This window comes from Martes martes (genome assembly GCF_963455335.1).
Source record: "Martes martes genome assembly, chromosome: 17".
Lineage (NCBI taxonomy): Eukaryota > Metazoa > Chordata > Mammalia > Carnivora > Mustelidae > Martes > Martes martes.
This window is the reverse complement of record NC_137905.1, coordinates 14,512,804-14,530,823: the sequence shown is the minus strand read 5'-3', so window position 1 is coordinate 14,530,823 and position 18,020 is coordinate 14,512,804.

Below are 18,020 nucleotides of genomic sequence, written 5' to 3'. Positions count from 1 at the left end.
GCAGGACTGGGGTAGGAAGCGTCAATCTGTGTCTCTTTGTTTTGGAGCATTTTCGGCACTGAGAAACAAAGCCCTTCTGTGGGTTATTTTAAACCCATTATAGACGCTCCTGCAACCTGGCTGAGACAGGGCTCTAAAGAAAACATTTCCTTTTCACAATCATTTCCCCCACCAGTGTTGACATCTCCCTATTGCATAAAATTTCTCCAGCCTGAAATCAGTAAACTGTATTTATTGTGCCTTCTCTGATAGCTCTTTGCAAGAAATCACATAAAATAGTTAAAGCTCTGCTTTAACCTTATAAAGTTTGTGTCTGGCTGACGCAAACCATGCTACATGGCAGTGGTTCTCCTGGTATTATAATCCTGTAATTATTTTTTATAAGATTTATTTACTTATCTGAGGGGGGAGGGCAAAATGTGTGAAGAGGAGAAGGAGATACAATTTCTGGTATAGAGACAATAAGTCATGGAAATAAAAGGCACGGCATAAGGAATGAAGTCAGTGGTACTGTACGAGCGTCGTATGGGGACAGATGGTAGTTACACTCGCCGTGAGCACAGCATGGCATGTAGAGATGTTGAGTCGCTGTGTTGTGCACCTGAAACTAATATAACATTGTGTGTCAGCTACAGTCAAAAAAAAATTTAATAGGGGAAGGACTAAATAACATGGTGTATTTGTATAATGGAATACAGATCATCCTCCGCTTATAATGCAGCTGCATCCTGATAAACCAGCTTAAGATCAAAGTATTGTAAGTCAAAAATTCATTTAATACACCCCCCCCCCCACCAAACATCATAGCTTACCCTGGCCTACCTTAAATGTGCCCAGAACAATTACATTAGCCTACGGTTGAGCAAAATCATCTCCTGCAAAGTCTATTTTATAATGAAGTGCTGAGTGTCTCGTGTAATTTATTGAATACTGTACTCAAAATTTAAAATAAAATGGTTATGTGGGTAAAGAATGGTGGTTAAGTGCATTGATTGTTTACCACCATGATCATGTCACTGACTGGGAGCTGTGGCCACCATCATCACAAGAGAATGTCATCCCACATGTCGCTAGCCTGGAAAAAGATCAAAATTCAAAGCACAGTTTCCACTGAATGTATATTGCTTTCACACCATCATAAAGTCAAAAAATCAGAAGTCAGGGGTGAGGAGATGGGTGAAATAGGTTGTGGGATTAAGAGGTACAAACTTCCAGTTATAAAATTAGTAAGTCATAGGATGTATGTACAGTGGAGGGAATATACGCAATAATACTGGCATAACTTTGTGTTGGACAGATGGTACCCACGCTTATCATGATGAGCATTTTATAATGTATATAAATGTTGAATCATTGTTATATACCTGAAACTAATATAATGTTGTATGTCAACTATACTTTAATTTAAAAATTAAATATAAATTAAATATAAAGTAAAAAAAAATTTTTTTAAAGGAGGAAAAAAACTCATGAGTTAAACTCTCCTCAGTCAGGGACCATCTATATTATACATCTAAGAGAATGAATGAACTGTGAAAGAACGTGGATAATCCTAATTTTGAAAGAAAATGACAAGTTTCAGGAGGTTGTAGTAAGAATGATATCACTTTGGGGCACCTGGGTGGCTTAGTCAGTTAAGCTTCTGTCTTCGGCTCAAGTCGTGATCCCGGGGTCCTGGGGTCAAGCTCCCTGCTCAGCAGGGAACCTCCTTCTCCCTCTCCCTCTGGTCCTTCTCATGGCTTGTGTTCTCTGGCATGCTCTGTCTCTCTGATGAATAAATAAAATATTTTTTAAAAATACCAGGGTGCCTGGGTGGCTCAGTTGGTTAAGTAGGCTGCCTTCAGCTCAGGTCATAATTCCAGGGCCCTGGGATCGAGCCCAGCATCAGACTCCCTGCTCAGGAGAGAGCCTGCTTCTCTCTCTTCCTCTGCCTGCTGCTCTGCTTACTTGTGCTCTCTATCTCTCTGCCAAATAAATAAATAAAATCTTTTTTTTAAATGATACCACTTTTATAGAGCTAAAACCGAAACATACTTGGAAATGGATTCTTCTGTATAACAACAAAATCACAAGTAACAACAACAACAACAAAATAGATAAATCGGGCTCCATCAAAATTAAAATTCTGTGCATCAAAAGATAATATCAAGAAAGTGAAAAGACAATCTGTGAATGGGAGAAAATATCTATAAATCATAACTCTGATAACAACTTAATATCCAGAATATATAAAGAATTCCTACAACAACAAGAAACAATCTAATTAAAACACTAAAACATTAAAACAGGCAAATGAATTGAATAGACATTTTCTCAAAGAAGATATACAAATGGCCAGTAAGCACATGAAAAGGTGTTCAACGTCACTGGAAAAGTCAGGAGGGAAATGCAAGCCAAAAACCACTGGATGCCACCTCATCCCTACTAGGATGCTACAACTAAATACACACACACACACACACACACACACACACATAAGGGGCACTGGCTGGCTCATTCTGTGGAGCATGTGGCTCTTGATCTCAATTGTTGTGGGTTTGAGCCCCATGTTGGGTGTAGAGATTGCTTAAAAATTTTTAAATTAAAATTTCATAAAATATGTATATAAAACAGGTGTTGTCAAGAGCGTGGAGAATTTGGAACTCCCATACATTGCTGGAGGGAATGTAGAATGGTGTAGTCTCTGTAGAAGACAGTATCATGGCCCCTCAGAAAGCTAAACATTGACCCGGCAATTCCACCTCCAGGTATATACCCAAACTAATTAAAAATAGGGACTCTAACAGCTACTTGTACACCAATGCTCATTGCAGCATTACTCACAATAGCCCAAAGGTAGAAGCAATCCAAGTGCCCTTCAATAGATGAATAGATAAAGTGTAATTGTTGACACGTGCTACAACATGAACAAACGTGGAAAATATGCTCACTGAAAGAAACCAGACACAAAAAGACAAAAATTGCATGATTCCACTTATGTGAAATATCTAAGAGAGGCAAATTTACAGACACAAAGTAGATGAGAGGTTACCAAGGATTGGGGGAGGGGAGAATAGGATAGTATTGCTTAATGGGTACAGAGTTTCTGTTTGGGGTGATGAAAAAGTTTTGGAAATGGTGGTGTTGATTACACAGCATTATAAATGTAATCAGTGCCCTTGAACTGTATACTTTAGAATTTGGTAAAAAGAGAAAAATTGTATATACTTTATTGCAATAAAAAAAATTCATGAAAAAAATAAATTCTTTCTCTTGAGGCCAAAATCTAAAAAAAAAAAAAAAAAAAGGCAAGCATAGATGCCAAGGAGACAAAAACTATATATTTTTAAATATTTTAGTAGAATGGAAAACACAAAATGTAGTGTAACTTCTCATAGGGAGACAAGAGGAAGGCACAAGAGAGAATCATATAGATAAGTTATGTTAATGATCCAGCTTTGGGCTGGGTGATAGGTTCATATACATACATTTTATAATTGTACTTTATTAGAATATATATCTATGTATCAAATGATGTTTAAAAAAATGAAGGGGGGTGCACCTGGGTGGCTCAGTGGGTTAAGCCTCTGCCTTTGGCTCAGGTCATAATCCCAGAATCCTTGGATCGAGCCCTGCATCAGGCTCTCTGCTCAGCAGGGAGCCTGCTTCCCCCTCTCTCTCTCTGCCTGCCTCTCTGCCTACTTATGATCTCTGTGTGTCAAATAAATAAACAAAATCTTAAAAAAAAAAAAATGAAGGGGGTGGGGGAATCACCTGACAGACATTAAGAGGCAAAGTCCAGGCCCCTCCTTCCAGAGATGTGCTCCAATGAGTCTGAGCGGAGTCTGAGAATCTTCATTGTAAGTGGCCATAACTTCATCCCTGCATATCTTCTGCGACTTGACTGCAGCACAGTGGTCCTATGAAGTGGAGGGAGAGGTTTTCCCTTGGGGCTGCAAGAGTCCCTTCTAGAAAGAAAACATTTCTCACCACCACTGGAGAACAAATGCTTACCCAGGAGGTGCATGAAAATTTGCATTTGCCCATGAACAAAACCTAAACTCTATTACAGCTGTCCCTTTTGTTGGGCAACCTGGGAGGGTTCACAGCCTCTCTTCCTTGGGCATCCTTTAATGACTTGACAACCAAGAGTATCCAGCCCAAAGGCCTTCTGTCTCAACCGGGAGTTAGGGTGGGACAAGATGAGGAGGTGGCAGCTGAGAAGCCTCAGAGTAGCTGGGCACAGGAAGTAGTGAACACATTTTGTGATGAGAGCAGAAAGCAGAAAAGCTTGAAGGATTAATAAAGCAGGACAGCAGTTGACAGAGAAATGTGAAGAGCAGACTTTTGATTTTGGAAGGAAGAAGATAGTTGTTAAAAGTTTATTTTGCCATTATTGAAGTCTTGAAATTTTGCTTGCTACAGAAAAATGCAAATAAGAAAAAAGTCTTCCCATTATTTTGTCACCCCAAGACAAATAACCACTACCAACACTTTGGTGTCACTTCCTTCCAGACTGTACATATTGCTACATAGTTTTGATAATTCTTTATACAGGATTTTTGTGGTCTGCCTTTTTTACCCAGTGTAATAGGTGTTTTCCACGTTGTAGCAAACACTTTTAATGCCACATCATATTCCTAACTTAAGGATATGTCATATATACTTTATTTTTTATTTATTTTTTTTTTTTTTAGAGAGAGAGAGAGAGCATGGGGACAGGGGGCAGAGGGAGAGGGAGGGAGAGAATCTTGAGCTGGCTCCATGCCCAGCACAGAGCCTTATGCGGGGCTTGATCTCACAACCCTGAGATCATAACCTAAGCTGAAATCAAGTCTGAGTTTAACCAACTGAGCCATCTAGGCGCCCCTCCTATATACTTTAAATATTCCCTCATTGTTGGGACTTTAGGATGATTTTAATTTGTTATAAATATCTTCCATAAGTTCAGGAAAGTGAGGTAGGAAGCCAGGCTAATTTTATTCCATATGTATAGACAGTTGATCCAGCATCATTTCCTATAAACATCAAATCTTAAGTGTTCAGCTCAGTGACTATATATGTACAACAACTGCATAATCCACACTCAGATCAAGATATAAAATATTTCGAGGGCATCTGGATGGCTCAGTCTATTAAGCATCCAACTCGTGATTTTGGGTCAGGTCACAGTATTGAGGTTGAAAGATCGAGCTCTGCGTTGGGCTCTGAGGTGGGCATGGAGCCTGCTTTGGGTTCCCTCTGCTCCCTGCCTGCCCTGACTCAAGCACTCTCTCTCTCTCTTTCTCAAAAAAAAAAAAAAAAAAAAAAAAAAAATATATATATATATATATATATATATATATATATATATAAAATATTTCTAGCACCCTAGATGACTATTTTGGGTTCCTTACAAGTCAACACCCCACCCTCAAAAAGTAACCACTAGTCTGACTTCTTTCATGATAGAATAGTTTTGCCTGTTCTTGAACTGCATATAAATAGAATCAAATAGTGGTCACTTGGTTTTGGTTCCTTTGCCTATCACTATGTCTGTGAGAATCAACCATATTGTCACATTAGTTTGCTGCTTTTTTTATTCCTGAGAAGTATTTCATTGTATGAATAAACCACAATTGATTTATTCATTCTCCTGTTTACGGATGTTTGAACAGATTCCAGTTTGGGGCTATTCTAAATAAAGCTGCCATGAACTTTCTTGCACATGTCTTTTGAGGGATACGTGCATTCCTTTCTCTTGAATAAATATCTTGCTGTGCTGGGGTACCTGGGTAGCTCAGTCACTTAGGCATCCAACTCTTGATTTCAGCTCAGGTCATGATTTCAGGGTTGTGAGATCAAGCTCTTCATTGGACTCCTGCTCAGTGGGGAGTTGGCTTGAGAGTCTTTCCCTCTGCTCCCTCTTCCCCCAAGCTCTGTCTTGCACACACACTCTCTCTCAAATAAATGAAACTTTAAATATCTTGCTGTGCCATGGGGTAGGCAATGTTTAACTTTAATAGATGCTGCTAGACAATTCTCCAGTATACGTTCCCATACATTCCCACCAGCAACATATCAAAGTTCCAGTTGCTCCACATCCTTGCCAGTATATTTCAATTTTAGCTATTCTAGTGTATACACAGAAAAGTATAATGATGACTTTAATTTGCATTTTCCAGATATTGAATGACATATAGAGCACTTTTTATATTCTTACTGGTCCATTTAGATAACCTCTTTATGAAATGTCTTTTACTTATTGATTTGCAAGAGTTGGTGTTCTATTTTTTTTTTCCGAGCACTAGTCTCTTATACAGAAGTATAGTAAGCATCTTCTCCTATTCTATGGCTTATCTTTTCTCTGTCTCTTAATCATGCATTTTAAATGAACAGAAGTATAGAAGTTCTTATTTTTAATAAGCCCTAGCTTATTTAGTTTTTTAAATTTTATGGTTAGTAATTTTTTGTGTCCTGATTAAGAATTCTTTGCCTGAAAATTCTCCCAAATTTTATTCTAGAAGTTTGTTTTGCCTTTCTCATTTAGCTCTATAATCCATGTGGAAGTATGTTTGTATATGATGGGAGATGAAAATTCAGGTTCATCTTTTTCCATATAAAGCATCATACCTTGCCCCTAAAACAGTGGCACCTTTGTTAGAAATTAGGTGACCATATGTTGGCCTCTTTCTGTATTCTTTATTCTCTTCCATTAGCCAGTTTATCTTGTCCTGGGTCAATGCAACTCTGTCTTCATAAGGAATTTTATTGTAATCTTATTGTAAATCTTTCTCCCCATTATTATGAGTGTTGCAACTTTATTCTTTTTCCTCAAGATTGTCTTTATGGACTATTCTATATTCTAAGTCCTTTGATTTCAAGTTCTGAAATCAGCTTTCAATTTTCACAGGAAGTCCTGCTGGGATTTTGATTGAGAGAACATGAAATCTCTAGGTCAATTTGGGGAGAATTGACATCTTAACAATATTGAATCTTCCAATCCATTAACAAGGTATATGCCCTCATTTATTTAAGTTGTCACTAATTTCGGTTCCTTGTACATTTTAGGGTAGATGTCTTGCACCTCTTTCATTAGCTTTATTCCTAAGTGTTCAATTTGTATGGCTATTATAAATGATATTTTCATCTAATTTCCTGTTGTTTATAATGAATATAGAAAAGTACACTTGATTTTTGTACATTGAAATTATATCTAGCAACTTGGTATATTCACTAATTAAATCTAATAATTTCACTAATTAAAATTTTTAGGTACACAGTCATGTCATCTGCAAATAATGGCTCTTTTACCTTGTCTTTTCTAATGTTTATACCTTTTATTTCTTTTTCTTACCTTATTGCACTAACTAGGATTTTTGTTACAATGTTAAATAGAAATGGGGAACAGACATTCTTGTCGATTCCAAAACTCAGGGAGGGAAAAGACATTCAAAATTTCACTCTTAAGTGCATTTTTGTTTTCTTTGTTGTTTTTGTTTGTTTGTTTTTGTAAATATTCTTTATCAGATTAAGGAAGTTCCCTTTGGGGGAAAAAAAAAGATTTTATTTATTTGAGAGAGAGAGAGCACGAGCAGGAGAGGGAGAGGGAGAAACAGGCTCCCCACTGAGCAGGGAGCTCGATGTGGGGCTCAATCCCAGGACCACCCTGAGATCATTACCAGACCCCAAAGGCAAACCCTAACCAACTGAGCCACCCAGGTGCCTGTAAGGAAGTTCCTTTCTATTCCTAGTTCACTGAGTTTTTTTAAAACATAAAGAGGTGTCAAATGTTTTTCTTTATTCATTAAGATTATCTATTTCATTAATGTAATGAATTGCATTGCTCCATTTTTTAACGCTAGACCAACCTTGCACTTCTGGAATAAACTTCAATTTCTCATGATGTAGTATAATTTTCAAATATTGCTGGGTTTGATTTGTTGATTATTTTTTAGGATTTTTCCATCAGACTTCAAAGAAATTTTGGTCTATAATTTTCCTTTCTTGTAATGTCCTTATCAGGATTTAATATTAAGTTGATGTTGATCCCTTAATGCAAGAGGGGGAGTATTCCCTATGTTTCTATTACATGAAAGTATTTGTGTAAGATTGATATTATTTTTCTTAATTGTTTGGACGAATTTTCCAATGATGCCATATAGGCCTGTGGTTCTCTTATTGAAAGACTTTAAGTTGGAGGGGGCAGAAAGGGGAGGATCCAAGGTGGTGGCACAGGAAGATCCTGAACTCACATCCTCCCACAGACATACCAAATCTACAGCTACATATGGGTAATTTCCCTCTGAAAACTAAGTGAACTGCTCTCCAAAACAAAAGATTAAAGGACCACATCAAGAGGGTTAAGAGAGGCAGAGACAAAATCTCACCAAAAAAGCCCACCCGCAGCCCATGAACACAATAGGGAGGGACTGCACCAGACAGATAATTCTCCCAAAGGAGCAAGGGGCTGATGCTCTGTATCATACACTCCAGCCTCTGATATCTGCTCTCAAAATACGAGACCTAGAATGTAGGACTGGGAAAACCCATGGGGCTGACATATGGAGGTCCCAAAGTGCTTTAGGAAATTGAGATTCCCCCCTTGGAGGTCTCTCTCACATAGCAAAGAACAGCAAAGACCCAGCAAAAAACAGCAGTTTGAAAAGCACCTACACCATAAGTGAGGGAAATTTATTTGCTGATCTGGGGACATTGCCTGCAGGGGCAGGGGACAGTTGAAATGCTCTCTGAAGATGGAGGTGGTGGAGGACACCATTGTTTGCACTCTCTCCACATGGCCTGCTAGCACAGGAAGATGAGCTCAGAGGCAGCACTCTCCCACTCCATAGCTAAAGTCTTCAAACATAGGTGGCTGCGACACTCTGCTGCCCCCGGCTCAGGCTGGCAAGTGCAAGAGGTCATGGCATTCTCCTGCTTTCGGTCTAAAGCCGGGATCTATGCAAAGACAAGGCACTATCCTACTGCATTGCTAAAGCCCATGGGTAAGCAGAATTGAGATATTTTAGTGCTGCATCTCTGAAGCTACTAGTGTGCCCCAGCCCCAACACTCTCCAGCAGCCTTGCCAAAGCCGACAGGCACATTCAGCCCACACAGGGACACCCCTGATTGCCTGGCTTTGGTGGCCAAGAAGACTTGTGTTCCAGAGCTCAATGGGACTGTAACAATCAGAAAAACAGTTCTTGGCAGACCACAACCCCCAGAGCACTGCTCAGACAGCAGACTAGAACATAATCCCAGTCTTCCTATGAAGAAGACTATTTCCTCAACCTAGAACTTCAGCCTAACAGACCTGCCTCAGGTTTCCCATGAATCTAGATGCTAAAGAAGCACTCCCAGGGAATGTAAGCAGGGATACACCATCCTTCTGTACCCCCTTGGCCTTGCTACAGTTCAACAAGACTTCCAGAAAGCTAATACACTCATCTGGAGCCCTGATTTTTGCAATTGTTACCCAGGGGACACCTCCAGATCTCCTGGTCTGGAAGGCAGCAGAGATTACAATTGCAACCCCACTGGACTGTGTATATATGAATGATTTTAAAACTGCTTCCTCGGGATCTGGCTGCCAATCAACCTGAAACTAGGTACTGAGTGAAATTCCTCCTCTTGGGTCACTGACAAGTCTTGGCACACCCTCTACAATGGGGTCATATGAAGAATAAATCAGGCAGTTTAGACAAAGTTTCATGAGAAAACCAAGATCTAGGGCAAAGTTGAATGAGAAGGATAATCACCTAGACAAGGCCACTCCTTCAAGACAGAGAGGTAGATGTTTTGCGTAATACATAGACACAAACACATAGAATCAAGCAAAATGAGGAAGAAGAGAAATGTGTTCCAAACAAAAAATAAGATGAAACCTCATAAAAAGACCTTAATGATAAACAGATAAGTAATCTACCTGATGAGGAATTCAAAGTAATGATCATAGAGAAACTCACCAAGGTCAGATGGAAAATGAAAACTTGGGGAGTACCAAAAAAGAAGAGAAAGAAGAAGAGGAGGAAGGAGATGAAGAAAAGAAAAGAAATAAAGAAAAGACAAAGAAAATATAAGAGTGCCATATAGAAGTCACAGAGCTGAAGAATACAAAACTGAATGAAAAATACATTAGAGGGGTTCAACAGCAGACTGGATAAAGCAGAAGCATGAGTCAGCAACCTGGAAGATGAAGCATGAAACTCACCCAGACAGAGTAGCAAAAAGAAAATATAACTTAAAAAACAAAGGTAACTTAAGCGACCACTGGGGCAACATCAAGCAAAATACCATTTGCATTATAGGGGTCCCAGAAGAAGAGGAATGAGAGAAAGTGTCAGAAAACTTCTTTGAAGATATAATAGCTGAAAACTTCCTAACTTAGAGAGGGAAACAGTCTAGGTCCAGGAATCCATAGAGTTCCAAAAATGATGACCCCAAAGAGAACTACACAAAGACACATTATCATTTAAAAGTTAAAATTAAAGGGGTGCCTGGGTGGCTCAGTGGGTTGAAGCCTCTGCCTTCGGCTCAGGTCATGATCCCAGGGTCCTGGGATCGAACCCCGCATCGGGCTCTCTGCTCAGCAGGGAGCCTGCTTCCTCCTCTGTCTCTGCCTGCCTCTCTGCCTACTTGTGATCTCTGTCCAGTAAATAAATAAAATCTTTAAAAAAAAAAAAAAAAAAAGCTTTAAAAGTTAAAATTAAAGAGAAACACTTAAAAGCAGCAAGAGAAAAACAAATTGTTATATACAAGGGAAACCCCATAAAGCTATCAGCAGATTTCTCAGCAGAAATTTTTCAAGCCAAAAGGGAGTGGCATGACATATTCAAAGTGCTAAAAGGAAAAGGCTTCCAATGATTACTCTATCCAGCAAGATTATCATTCATATTTGAATGAGAGAGAAGTTTTCCAGACAAGCAAGAGCTGAAGGAGTTTGTTACCACTAAACCAGCCATTCACAAAATATTAAAGGGACGTATTTAAGCTGAAAAGAAATGGCACTAACTAATAAGAAAAAAACATATGAAAGTAAAAATCTCACTGGAAAAAGTAACTGTATAGTAAGGGTTGGATTAATCACTTGTAAATCAATTAAGAAGGTTGAAAGACAAAAATAGTAAAATTAACTAAAACAATAATTGGTTAAGGGATACATAAAATTAAAAGATAAAAAGTGACATCAAAAACATAAAATAGGGGCGCCTTGGTGGCTCAGTGGGTTAAAGCCTCTGCCTTTGGGTCATGATCCCGGGGTCCTGGGATGGAGCCCTGCATCGGGCTCTTTGCTTGGTGGGGAGCCTGCTTCCTCCTCTCTGTCTCTACCTGCTTCTCTGCCTACTTGTGATCTCTGCCTGTCAAATAAATAAATAAAAATCTTTTAAAAAAATAAAACATCAGGGGGAGTAAAAATGTAGAGCTTTAGGATGTGTTCAAATTTAAGTTGCTATTAACTTAAAATAGACTGTTATAAACATAGGATAAGATATGTGAACCTCACAGTATCCACAAAGTAAATACACAAAAGAAAATGAGAAAGGAATCTAAACACAACACTAAAAGAAGATCATCAAACTACAAGAGAAGAGAGGAACTACAAAAATAGCTGGAAAACAATTAACAAAAGGGCAATAAATACATATCTATCCATAATTACTTTAAATGTAAATGAACTAAATACTCCAATCAAAAGATGTGGAGCGTATGAAAGGATTTTAAAAAAGACATATCTATATACTACCTAGAAGAGACTCACTTCAGAAGTAAAGACACGCAAAAACTGAAAGTGAAAGGATGGAAAAAATATTCCATGCAATGACAACAAGGGGAAAGCTGATGCAGCTATGCTTGTACCAGACAAAATAGAATTTTTAAAAAAAGACTAATGGAAAACAAAGAGGGGCACTACATAATGATGAAGGGGACAATCCTATAAGAAAATATAACACATATAAACTCATATGCACCCAATATAGGAGCACCAAAATATGTAAAGCCAACATTAAGAGACCTAAAGGGCAAAACTGACAGCAGGACAGTAACAGAAGGGATTTTAACACCCCACTTATGTCAATGGATGGATCACCCAGACAGAAAATCAATAAGAAAACATTCAGCCTTAAATGATATAAAGATATATACAGAATATTCCATCCAAAAGCAGCAGAATAGAGGTTCCTGGGTCCCTCAGTCAGTAGATCATGTGACTCTTGATCTTGGGGCCATGAGTTTTAGCCCCACACTGGACATAGAGATCACATTAAAAGAAAAAAGGAGCAGCAGAATACACATTCTTCTCAAGTGCACACAGAACATTTTCCTTGATGGATCATCTTTTTGGCCATGAAACAAGTTTCAATATTCAAGGAGATTGAAATCATATCAAGTATCTTTTCTGACTACAATGGTATAAAACTAGGCATCAATTACAAGAAGAAACCTGGCAAAAATACAAATACATTATTAAACAACATGTTACTGAACAACTACGGGGTCAAGGAAGAAAGAGGAAATTTGTTTTTTTATTAAAGATTTTATTTATTTGTCAGAGAGAGAGAGAGCACACAAGCAGGGAGAGCTGCAGGCAGAGGGAGAGGGAGAAGTAGGCTCCCTTTTGAGCAGAGAGCCCAATGTGGGACTTGATCCCAGGGCCCTGGGATCATGACCTGAGCCAAAGGCAGATGCTTAACTGACTGAGCCACCCAGGCATCCCTCAAAGAAGAAATTTTAAAAATACCTAGAGACAAAGAAAACCAGATATGTGGCATGCCAAAATCTATGGGGAGCAGCAAAGCAGTTCTAAGAGGGAAGTTCACACCAATACAGGTCTACCTCGAGAAATAAAAGAAATCTCAAATAAACAATTTAACTTTACACCCGAAGTGACTAAAAAAATTAATGTAGCCCAAAGTTAGTAGAAGGAAGGAAATAATAAACCAGCACAGAAATAAATGAAATAGAGACCAAAAAGACTATAAAAAGAAAAGATCAATGAAACTAAGAGCTGGTTCTTCAAAAAGAAAATCAACAAACCTTTAACTAGAAGACCAAGACCAAGACCAAGAAAAAAAAAAGATGGCTGAAATAAATAAGAAATGAAAGACATGTTATACCTATCAGAATGGCTAAAATCAAAATTATAAGAAATAACAAGTGTTGATGAAGATGTGGGGGAAAAGGAGCACTTATACAGTATTGATGGGAATGTAACCTGATACAGCCTCTATGGAAAAGAGTATGGAGGTATTGAAAATAGAAATAACATTTGATCTAATAATTCTACTATTGGATAATTACCCCTAAAACACAAAAACATGAATTTGAAAAGATATATGCACCCCTATACAGCATTGTTTACAATAGCCAAGATATGAAAGCAACCTAAGTGTCCATTGATAGACAAATGGATAAGGAAGATGTTGTGTATGTATATGCAAGGGAATATTATGCAACCATAAAAAGGATGAGATCATGCTATTTGAGACAACATGGAAAGATCTGGAGGATATTATGCTAAGTGAAATAAGTCAGTCTGAGAAAGACAAATATCATACTATTTCATTCATGTGGCTCTAAGAAAAAAGGAATAAACAAACAAAAAGCAGAATCAGACCTATAAATACAGAGAAAAAACTAATGGTTGCCAGAGGGGAGGGTATGGGGGAATGGGAAAATGGGTGAAGGGGAGTGGGAGATACAGGCTTCCAGTTATAGAATGAATAAGTCACAGATATAAAAAGCGCAGCATAAAGGAATATAGTCAATGATATTACAATAGTGATGTATGATGACAGATGGTAGCTACAATTGTGATGAACATAGCATTATGTATAAACCTGTCAAATCACTATATTGTACACCTGAAACTAATGTAACATTGTGCATCAACTATAGTCAAAAAAGAAAAGGAAGGAGGGAAGGAAGGGAAACCTTTTTTAAAAAAAGATATTGATAGGGGTGCCTGGGTGGCTCAGTTGGTTAAGCATCTGTCTTCTGTTCAGGTCATGATTGCAGCATCCTGGGATCAAGCCCCACATCAGACTCCCTGCTTAGCAGGGGTCTGCTTCTCCCTCTCCCTTTGTGCTTGCACTCTCTCTCTCTTTCAAGTAAATAAAATCTTTTTTTTAAAGACATTGATGAAAGAAATTGAAGAAGACACAAATAAATGGAAATATATTCCATATTCATGAACTGGAAGAATAAATATTGTTAAAATGTCCATAGTACCCAAAGTGATCTACAGATTGAATGCAATCCATATCAAAATTCCAATGGCATTTTTCACAGAACTACAACAAATAATTCTAAAATTTGTGTGGAACCTCAAAAGACCCATAAAAGACAAAATAATCTTAAGAAGAACAAAGCTGGAAGTATCATGGTCCCTAATTTCAAACTGTACTACAAAGCTGTAGTAATTGAAACAGTATGGTACTGTCATAAAAACAGACATATAGATCAATGAAACAAATTAGATAGCCCAGAAATAAACCCATGCATATACAGTTAGAAAATATACAACAAAGGAGGCAAGACTATACTGTCAGGAAAAGACAGTCTCTTCAATAAATGGCATTGGGAAAACTGCAAGCTAAATGCAAAAGAATGAAACTGGACCACTTTCTTACACCATATACACCAATTAACTCAAAATGGATTAAACACTTGAATGTGTAAGACCCGAAACAGTAAAACTAGAAGAAAACAGCAGGCTCCTTGACATCTGTCTTAGGAATGTTTCTTTCCATACCGATATATTTTTTTTTTACCAATTCTGATGATCTTTGCCTTTTAATTGGAATGTTTATTAGTTTATTTATATTTAATGTGATTCCTAATAGGGCTGGTTTCAAGTCTACCATTGTGCTATTTGTTTTATATTTAATCCATAATCTTCTTTTATTTCTTGCTTCCTGCCTTTTTTGTATTACTCAGTTTTTACATTGTTTTCTCCCTATTATTTTGTTATATATTCTTGTGTTATTTTTCTCATGGTTATCCCAAAGATTTCAAGATATGCATCCTTTAATTATAATCTACTTTAAGTTAGTGCTTTGCCACTTCCCAAAGAATATAAGAACTTTACAATAATTTAATTCTCTTTATCTTCTCCCATCCTTTATGTTATTTTTGTCATATATTTTACATCTGTATATTATAATCCTCATAAGCATTTAATAAAAACAGTTGCTGGCAGGTAGATGTGAGGTCATTTGAAATGTGAATAAATAGCCAAGAAGACAAATTTAGTGTTGTGGAAATTTAAACAAAGGGACAAATTCAAGAGAATTTTCAGAGAAGCAAATTGCAAAATTCATTGAGTAATTAAATATGGGGAAGACAAGGCGTGAAAATGACTCAGGGGGTCCTGGGTGACTCAGTGGGTTAAGCCTCTGCCTTCCGCTCAGGTCATGATCTCAGGGTCCTGGGATCAAGCCCCGCATCGGGCTCTCTGCTCAGCGGGAAGCCTGCTTCCCCCCCACCCCCACCTGCCTCTCTGCCTACTTGTGATCTCTGCCTGTCAAAGAAATAAATAAAATATTTCTTTTTTTTTTTTATATTTTATTTATTGGACAGACGGAGATCACAAGCAGGCAGAGAGGCAGGCAGAGAGAGAGAGGAAGGGAAGCAGGCTCCCTGCTGAGCAGAGAGCCCGATTTGGGGCTCGATCTCAGGACCCCGAGATCATGACCCGAACCAAAGGCAGAGGCTTTAACCCACTGAGCCACCCAGGTGCCCCAATAAAATATTTCTTAAAAAAAGAAGAAGAAGAAAAGAAAATGACTCAAGATATTAAACTTGAGACTCAGGGAAGAAACTGATGGATACGTATGGACTGGTTGGGACTGGGATGCTAGGGTTTGGGTGGGAAGAAAAAACACTGAGCTCAAGTTTTAAAATGAATTCTATGTGAAATTGAGGCCTAAAAGATGACCACTGGAAACATGACCAGATTGGGAAGTCATCTAAATATAATACCACATTTATTGGAAATTATGTGAGGAATGAGTTTATCAGGGCACGGAATATAAAAGAAGAACTATTCATTCATTCATTAAATCTTTATCAAACATCTACAATGTGTCTTGGTGTTCTGGTGCTGAGGATGTAAGAAAGAAAAAATCGAACAAAATTCCTGCCCTCCTGGAGCTGATATTCTAGTAAGAAAATAATGATTAGTAGTTGGAGTTGGAAGGACATCATGAACTGAGACAGAGGAGTGCACCCTATACAATAAGTAGAATCTGTGAGGATGCTGTCCGTGAAACCTAGGAGTTGGGGAAAGGCTTGAATAAGGCAGATATACTGTACTTTAACAGGTCTCAAATGTTGCTGTACTTTAAAATCTCTTGGGAGTTTCTGAAAATCCTGATGCCCAGGTCATACTCCATCCCATTATGTAAAAATGCATGCCGGTGTGCGCCAGTCATTAGGATTTTTTTTTTTTTTTAAAGATAGCCAAAGTGGAGAAACTGGTGAGGAGAACAAAGACAAGAGAAGTGTAGGTAAAATTAAATCTCCTTACAACTTGCAATCCACTGATAAACACGTGAGACCTGCGGAGCCTGACATTGTTCAAGGAACTCATGCTGCCTTCATCACTACAGACTAAAAGCGACATTATCTTGACAAAAGCCAGACTTCCAAAGCTCTGTGGACACCACCCCCCTCCGCCCCGCCCCGTACAGAAATTCCTTAGAAACTTACGTTATCTCTACCCACCCTTCCTCCACAAACTTAAAATACATCACAGTAAAATACTCCTCACAGTCACCAACTGCAGCTCTTTTCTGCCCACTGGTCCTGTCCCTGTTCTATCATAAAAGCAGCTTTTGTGCCATAAAACATCTCAAGAATTCTTGACCATTGCCCTCGACCGCCCCACACCAGGAACCACGGCCACATTTCATCAAATTTAATATGCTATGAATTATAAGCCGGAGGAAACCCTGCCAATTAAACTTGGACAAAATGCTTAAGATGCCATCTATTTAAGATGCATGTCAATTTCAGAGATGTTAAAAATGGCAAAATAATCAACATTTCAGAATTGATGGAATCCTGTGGACACAAGTGCTGTGAGCAGTCACGGAATGAGAACCACCAAATTCTCCCAGGAGTGTACATGACCTTAGTGAGTGCTGAATTTGGAACAGCACATGTCGTTCAAAATTGCAGTTTGTCTCGATAAGAAAATTAAACAAGCATGTTCCCACTATCCCTCCTCTTTCTCGTTTATCTCGGTTATCTCACTTCCCCTCAGCCACCAGGGCCCAGGAACGAAGAGATCCCACTGTGCCTGGAACAGGGACATTGCTTCCTTGGTGACACCAATTCTCTTCTGAAAATTGCATCACTGACAGGCATACATACTGATGTTCTGAGCCTTTTTTTTTTAGATTTTTTTTATTTACTTGACAGACAGAGATCACAAGTAGGCAAAGAGGCAGGCAGAGAGAGAAGGGGAAGCAGGCTCCCTGCTGAGCAGAGAGCCTGATGTGGGGCTGGATTCCAGGACCCTAGGATCATGACCTGAGCCGAAGGCAGAGGCTTTAACCCACTGAGCCACCCAGGTGCCCCTGTTCTGAGCTTTTTAAAAAGGTTCTCAAAAGTAGCATCAACCCCCTCCGCCCCCCACAAAAAAAAGCATCAATCCTGACACTTTATAAATGAGGAACTGCTAAGTTCCAAGATCTTATTTTATTTTTTTTAAGATTTTATTTATTCATTTGACAGATCACAAGTAGGCAGAGAGGCAGGCAGAGAGAGAGGAGGAAGCAGGCTCCCCGCGGAGCAGAGAGCCCGATGCGGGGATGCGGGGCTCCAGGATCATGACCTGAGCAGAAAGGCAGAGGCTTTAACCCACTGAGCCACCCAGGAGCCCCTCCAAGATTTTAAATCAAATATTATCCTCAAACCAGCTTCCTATCAGTAAGACAGCCAACCAGAGCTGGTAAAGCCACAGAGTCTGTCAAAACTTCAAATATAATCTGCCAGATGAAATTGGTCAGAGGTCAAAGGTGTGAGGATATCGTTCAAGAACAAAGTTCATCCAAGT